The 8,178-nt window shown below is 38.9% G+C and overlaps 1 protein-coding gene across 2 annotated transcripts in view; it reads right to left on the reverse strand.

Annotated features, from left to right (window-relative positions):
- The window catches only part of LOC109959948 (glucocorticoid receptor), a 57,055-nt gene that overhangs the window by 44,679 nt on the left and 4,198 nt on the right, over window positions 1-8,178 (reverse strand). The window lies entirely within an intron of this gene.

Below are 8,178 nucleotides of genomic sequence, written 5' to 3' on the forward strand. Positions count from 1 at the left end.
CTGGTCTCCCACTGCTGTTTCGTCAAATGACTCTGGTGGCTTCAAACAGAGCATAAATGGAATAACAGCTTCAGTTTCTCATTGGAAAGGGCTGTTTGAAATTCCAAACACAAACACCTCTACCCTCAGTATGTGATCTCAAGGTTCCAAGAGCTGGACAGTAAGTGATACTTTACATTAGCTATAATTAACTGATGCTTAGTGAACACAAAGGACCACAGCTCTGCTCACACTTCAATTGGGTGCCAGAGGGGCCTGGACCTGCAGATAGTGTCCTGGGTTACTTCGCCACCCTACTGACAGTGACGGTGTCAGGTGGAGGGAAAACTCCTCACTCTTGTCTCTTGAAAAGTAACTCAGAACAAACAAAACATATTCCAGAATAAATTCACCAACACTGCTCTTTAAAGCCCTATAGGCCTATTTGTACACACCGTCATCAATAAAATGAATTTGAAATGACAGTAAACCCATTATCAGGGATCATGAAACATCAGATAATTCAGACATGATTAAAATTACTGATATATATATATATCACAAGTTGACCAAGTGAAAATGAAAGGCGCTTCAAAAGGGGCCCTACTTCTGTTTGGGGAAGAGAACGAGGTGAATCATCAGTGATCCCTGAACCCTGGCAAACTCACTCACTCTCACACACACACACACACACACACTACTATTTCCCAGTCCAATCAGAAACATCCAGGAGGCAAAGGATATTCATATTCCCCCCTACAGTTTTAAGGGCTTCCCCTCCTTGCTGACTCAGGAAGAAAAGATTAACTATGATCATATCTGCATTAGATGAGAGGAAGGCAGAGAACGAGCAACGATGACCTACATCCATGCAGACAGACAGCATGACACAAACAGAGAAACAAAACATCTCACAGTTTAGAATGTGTGTAGTGAGAAAAAACAAACAAACATCATAGAGTACAGAAAACACAAAATGGCACAGTGCCCAACTGCTCTGAGGGATTGTACAGTAGAAAGTAGTGAAGGCAGGAAATTCCACTGACTTGATTCATCAATCAGAAAACAAGTCGTGACATGTCAGAGAATATTCAGGAGTCTTCTACTTTTCTGTGCACCATCGTAAAGACAAAACTCATAAAATTGTTTGTTCTCATTTCTGAATCTGTTCAGACAGCTCAGATAATGAAACATTCATCACGCAGAGAGAGGAACCTTGAAAGATGGTGGGGGAAGAATGTAAGACTAAAGCAGCAGGCTGTGGCTTGATAATCAATATAATTCTCTGATAAAAGAAAAAAAAACCACACACGCAAACCTGCTTTGAATGTTATCACCAGGTTAATAGGCCATTATCGGTTTGTCACCAGAAACACAGGTGTGAGGCCTACTCCGCCTCCTAGTCAGCTCAACAGGCCACTATCACGCAGCTACCAGACCTTTGTTGCCTGGTTATAATAAGGTCAGTGCATGTAGTACCACAAACATACGAGGTTTAGGCACAAAAAGTACTTGGGTTCAAATTACAGATGCACCAATTATAGCACCATTATCAGGTCTGAATCCACCCTCTAATACTTGTACTCGTACTTGACATTACATCAAACTCCAACAGTAAAGGACACAGTAATTAATCAAACACTTGCTGAAAAAGCAGAACACAACAACAAACTTGCAAAACTGCAACATCTTCACTGATAAAATGCCTTGTCCCATTCATCCAATAAACCCACATGAAGCTTATTATGCTGATGGTAATGAATTGTTGTGAGCAAGAAGAAAACAAATGCTAATTCTTTGTAGCTAACAATGAAGTTTGATGAGCTCTATGAATGAAAATGAGATGAATTCTCATGAAAGCCACCGACAGTTACCAGTTTAATGTAAGAGCAGGCATCCACTTTAAATTAAACAAAATCATTTCATCCTAACAGAAGGCCACACTCCTAAAAGAGATTAAACACCACTGTATAATAAAGTTTGTTGTGTACAGAAATTCAGTCAGTTACATGTTTAGGCACAGCAAAGGATGTAGTTCAGGCACCAGATCAAGAGGTTCAGCCTGCCCCAGGAGCTGCTGATACAGTTCTACAGAGGAATGATCGAGTCTTTGCTCATCCATCACTGTCTGGTTTGGTTCAGCAACCAAAAGGGACAGGAACAGTCTCCAACGGACAGTCAGGACTGCAGAATTAAATAATCAGAGTACCTCAGACTTGGAGGTGCCAACTCTGTTTCTTTTTGTTAAAATTTATTTTAGAAAATTGGTATTTAAAAAAGTGCCGTTTAGGAACTGGTATTGAAGTCAAGGTATCAGCCCTCCCTGACTGTACCTCAATGAGGTTGGCACCACATGTGATCAGGATATGACTAAAGCTATTTCGGTTTGTTTGCTCTGCACACATTGTGCAAACTTGTACTTGAACCATTTTAAGAAATTAAATATAAGCATAATTTAAGCATACGTCTATTATGTCAGCACCCAACATCCAAATGACTCCAAAGTGGTGAATAATTTGTTTTCACATCATTTGAGCACATTTCTGCAAGTAAATAAACACCCGTGCTTCATTTTTTCCCTCATTATCACAATTTATTTATCTTAAATGCAATGCTAATAATGTGCGAGTTAATGAAGTAAAGGTGTTTGTTTTTCTTGCACACAAACGATGTGCAAACGGATGAGTCACCACTTTGGAGAGATTCGGATGTTAATCAGGTGTTGAGGCCTGTGCTTCGAATGTAATGTTTAATTTTTCAAAAATGGTGCAGGCACAAATTCTGAATGAATAAACAAATTAAAATGATTTTATTAATAATCTGATCACATGAGGTGCCAATTCAAAGAGGGTCACACCAACTAAACTGGTGTCATTTTGTCCTGTGCACTTAAGTTGTTAGTACAATTATAATTTAACTTTCAGATCAGTCTGAGTCATTATAAATGTCACCTTTTAAGTTAATGGGAGGATGTTTCTTTTATTTGTTAATGTGTAAATTCTTGGTAGTTATGAAAAGGATGTGAATAAGTATGCCGGTTCTTACAGGTTCCATTAGAGTGTTCCCTTTATAGATGGGAATACAGGTAGAGCAGGGGAGGGAAAAAGAGGTCAGGAGAGAGGAAATATGTGTTATTACAGCTATCCAGAGCCCTCCAGGGGTCAAAGGTTCACAGTAAATCTACACACACAAAGAGCAAGATAAACATGAATAACTATATCATTTAAATTTTGTTTGTTGTTTTTTTTATAGACATAGCCCAATTCTGGAAAAATGTTCCTTTTCAGTTTATATTATAGTTTGTTTGCTTTTGTTTTTTCTAAATGAAGAAGACTGTTTTCATTGTTTATTCCAAGCATCATATTTCCTGGAAAAAACCATTTGGTCCAATGACACACTGCCTCAGTAAAATTACACCTTTTCATGAAAGCTAATACAACACGGGGACCATAAAGCAAAAGACAAACATAGCCGCCATGTGCTGCGCTGCACATGAATTAACTGATCGACTAGTGTACTGTCGGATAAATGAGCAAATCAGCAACAACATCTGAGCAATTTGCTAGATAATAATCAAAACAATAGTAATAACTTCTTTAAGTTCAGAAAGGCACAGAAGGGGGCAGTGGCCTGAGCCACTACAGTCACTAGACTCCACGCTTCCCGTTTCCTGATTGAGTTATTGCCAAACATAATAAGCTCAGTCCTCTATTTAAGAAGTAGTGAGTCAGATAGGGCTATATTTATGCACACTGCTGTCATGTCCACAGAGTTTGATTACAGAATTTTTTCAATGTGAATATAGCTAAGAAAGAACCAGCAGGAAGGAAAGAACCTGCTGCCATGGCAAACAGCCCCCATTAACACCTTCATGATGTCAATTTCTGGTCCAATTTCTTTAAAGCTGAGACAGGATATTCTGGTCAGTAAGCCGTTCAGAGTGGGAGGAGGAGGAGATTTATGACATATGTACAGACATGTACTCACAGGACTGTTGGCCATCACATATAATGCACAGTAAGGTGTCATACACATTTCATACAACCAGTGTGTGGACACAACACATAATTTAAATAAACCCAAGCATCCAAAAACAGCCAGGAGGAAACCAGCAAAAACTGATGAGTAGTACTGAATTTAGAAACACCACCAAGCAATATGTCATTCACAAAATTTATGCTGGCAGTATGAAGGTGTAGAGAGAAATTTTTCTCACCTGGGTTTTAAATGAAGAACAATGTACCACATTTCCATATTTTGTTGCAAACTAAAAGACTAACTTTGATCTGCAAAAAAGAGGTTAAATCCATCATGCGGCATGTTACACAGTCCTTGTATATGTTCACAGCGCCTAACACCAGCATTAACAAACCAGCAGCCACCCAAACAGCCTTAATAAAGAAACAGCCTGGCTGCTAAGCACCTGAACCTCCTATGGCTCTCTGTACCACAGTGATACTCTGCAAAGCCTAATTCAAAGACTCAGTAGGCCCCAGAGATAGAGTGACCAAGACAGAAAAAGGAGGGAAGAACAGTTACAAGACTGAGTGAATGAAAGAGCATCTTGTTGAGAAAAGCATCTACGTTTTGCTGACATGTCCTCTGTGAATTCAGGCCACATGCAGCCTCTTTAAGAAAGAGCACCAATATTGAGTTGCCTTGATCTTCCAGTTTAACAATGATGACCAAGTTAGAGATGCCACGTTTGAAAAGCTGCCTTCACACAAGCCTTAAGGGGCCATCAAAGTATTCATATGCAATTTGTAAAAATTGCACAGGCTTCAAAGTAAGAGCTCTTCACTCCAGGATACACAGTAATACTGCAGTACAATACATCACAAAACATTTCCACACAGCCTGGATGGTCCATGTGAATATGTATGGCCTGAAAACAAAAAACCGTTAGTGTTTGCAACCGATAAAGGATGAAGGAAATACACTACAAAGTACAAATTAAAAAGCAGATGCGGTGAAAGGAAAACAGCAGTGACCTGCCGCCGTGCACACAGCAAAGGTTATCAGTGAACCCATTAAGCAACAGCAACTTGAACAAACAATGCAGACTAAGTTTGGCATAATCTTAGGGACTACAAATTCAGAAAAACGAGTCAACAAACATGAGTCCAGCCTAGCTCAGCTTTAGTTCATCTGCTTTTTTGAGTGTCACAACTGACAGTGAAATGACCAGACAACACTCACTTGCAACATCCTCTGTGCAGTTTCTATACAGTGTATGCATGATATTGTATGTCATCTCATGTTGTCAAAATTTAAACACTAAATTCAAGTAGAAAAACAAATTACCTAGTTGTTTAAATAATTATTGCAATAATTCTTTGATACTGATGTATATCACTATATAGTACACGTGCAAAATCACAACATTAATCAAATAAATGATCAATGCAATTCATGTTGTTTCACTGTTATTCACTACATCAAACACAACATTCAAAAAGCCCACAATATAGTCACATCTCTGTTACTTACAGTTTCCACAAGTAACAACATGTTAGAAATGCAACACATCGAACAAACAGACAACCAGAGAGCTACACCCAAACCAGGGCTTGAGCGTAATTATAATAATAACTACTGTATCATCCTGTTAGCATCATCATTCATTTTCTAATTCTCATGTAAGGGACCGGTGCTGAAATCCATAGAATTTCTATTGACTCAGTCTTAAAAAAAAAAAACCTAAAACAAACAAGAAAAAACAGGGAATAGATTGTTCACTTTGTTGTGAGCTCCTGTCTTCCACTGTGAAGAGTGTTACAGCCAAACATTAACGTTAGGCTCATCCTCATCTCTTAAAGTAGCTCATGTGCTAAGATGTTACCATCAAGGCTAGGCTGTGGTGAAAAGCTGCGCATTGCACCTCGAATACATCAAACAACCCACAGGTCTAAGGGCAATGTAAACAGCTACCAAGTTGACATGTGCTGAATGTCCAGTGAACCAGCACAGCACAACCACGAAGCATCAGGTCTTGCAGAACAGCTGTTCTAACAATTCAACTATTTTATTAAGTCTTAGCAAAAACTGTTCATTTGGCAACAAAGAGTCTTTTTAACACACCCAAAAAAGTTTTATTTTTATTTTTTTATAAAAACCACAGTTTTCATGTGGACAAAAGGTGTGTGTGTTTGTGTGTGTGTTGCATATTCATTTATCAGAGGTGAACAGGTGAGAAGAAAAAAAGTGGCTCAGTGACAGTCGACAGAGGCGGCAGCGCAGCAGAGCAGATCTGTACACGTGGCCAGCCTGTCTGTGTGTACTCAGACACACACACACACACACACACACACACACACACACACACACACACACAGTCTGTCTTGCTATCTGTGGCTCTTGTCTGGCACACACTGACGCACACAGCTCAGCCACAGAGAAGAATTTGCACCAGCTTTTTAACAATTTTTATAATCAGCATGACTCAGAACAAACCACAATTAACTGAATATGTACCTTTTATCGTGAGCATGAAGCAGCAATATTTGTCTGTTAGATTTTCAGTTATGTAACAAGAGGGCTGATTCAAGCAACAGGACTGAACCAAACTGCTCCAACTGAGCTAAAGGTTCCCACAGGACAGTTAGGTGAGTTCGATGACATACTATACAGCATGATATGTTTGCTACACTAATCACGCAGTAAATCAGGAAGGCAAAGTCATATTTATGTTCTCAATCCAACTCTGAGCTATCCTCAGCATTAAGTAAGTACATATAATATCATGCACTGTAATGCAAAAGCACTGCAATAAATTACCACCTCTTATCTTGTATTGTGCAGGATAGCAGTTTCACTTTTTATCAGATTGCATCAGAGGTGCATAATTATAACCCTGTGCATGTGGAGAAAAACAAAAATTGTGTCTGTAGTGTCTGCACTGAATGATGGAGGTAAAACTGTCATGTAGATATGGTCACAATCAATTAAATGTTGACGTCACTTTTCAAAGAAAACTGCCAAACACTTTTTGTTCCACTTGTGATGATTCCTGCTTTTCTTTGTCTTATGTCTGTGTAAACTAAACCTGCTAGACTCTGAGACTGTTGGTCAAACAAAACAAGCAATTTAAAGAGGTCCTTTTGTTTTTGTCATTTGGTCCTTTGTCAGGTTATTTCTTCTCTAAGGATCCTTGCACTGCACTGTTTAGGCCTTGTAGCGCATCAGCACTGTACATCAAAGGGATGTACTGTAAAAACCCACAGTGCTGATGCAGAAACCATTAACTTACCAGGAAATAGCTTGAGTACAGTGACACTATGGCACAACTTCTTGGCATTACCAACCTGAGTTTTTAAAAAACATTGCTATTTGATTAAATTAAAAGATTAAAGAACATTTTGTGAAGTGACTGAAAGAGCAAAATATCAGGCAGCTAAATCTGAGGTTTTTCAAGGCTTTGTCATTATCATCTATAGTAGAAATAGTCTATTATATTGCGTGTTTAGAAAAAAAACTTTTGCACTAGGGGAGATTAGAGGTTGCACATACAGTATGAAAGAGTCTTTCCCACAGTTGAAATAGACTAGCAGCACAATATCCTAGATGCACATCAATTTGATAGCACATACATAATAGCAGCTGACACCCATGTTCATTTCTTATTTGCAGCCTGAGACAAACATCACAGTGGCGTTTTCAGAAGGACAGCACTGACTCACAGTGTTACCCCAGATTAATCAAACACCGTCTTGGAATCGTCCCATTCAAGCCAAGTTGAATTATAGGAGTAAACACAGTACATGTCCAAAACGGTTTTCAGATAATGTTTCCATGTTGAAGTGAGGTCTGTCCACCAGACACTCCTCATTTTCATTGTGTTGCACATATGCAACTCTCTCATAGGACCCATTTCCATCTCATTCAACATGACCATACTGCATCCACATACTGTATTTTCAACATGAATCACTTCCTGTGGGATGAGTCATTTGTGTAACTTTGTTGTGTCTTTAAAACAAAGCACCATTTCACAGCAGAGTTTCTGGAAAAATACCAAAACGTGGAGCATGGGCAAACTGTGATTAATTTCTGTAAAATACAATTTTGACCTAATTTTTTTTTTCATTATCACTCACTTCCTTCTTCAGCAGTATTTCTTTCCCTCCAACCTACTCGCAACTCCTCAACTAACTCATCACTTTATCCCATATCTACCTCTTCTGACAGTTATCCTGTACC

This window comes from Monopterus albus, unplaced genomic scaffold, assembly GCF_001952655.1.
Source record: "Monopterus albus unplaced genomic scaffold, M_albus_1.0 scaffold42.1, whole genome shotgun sequence".
NCBI classification, from domain to species: domain Eukaryota; kingdom Metazoa; phylum Chordata; class Actinopteri; order Synbranchiformes; family Synbranchidae; genus Monopterus; species Monopterus albus.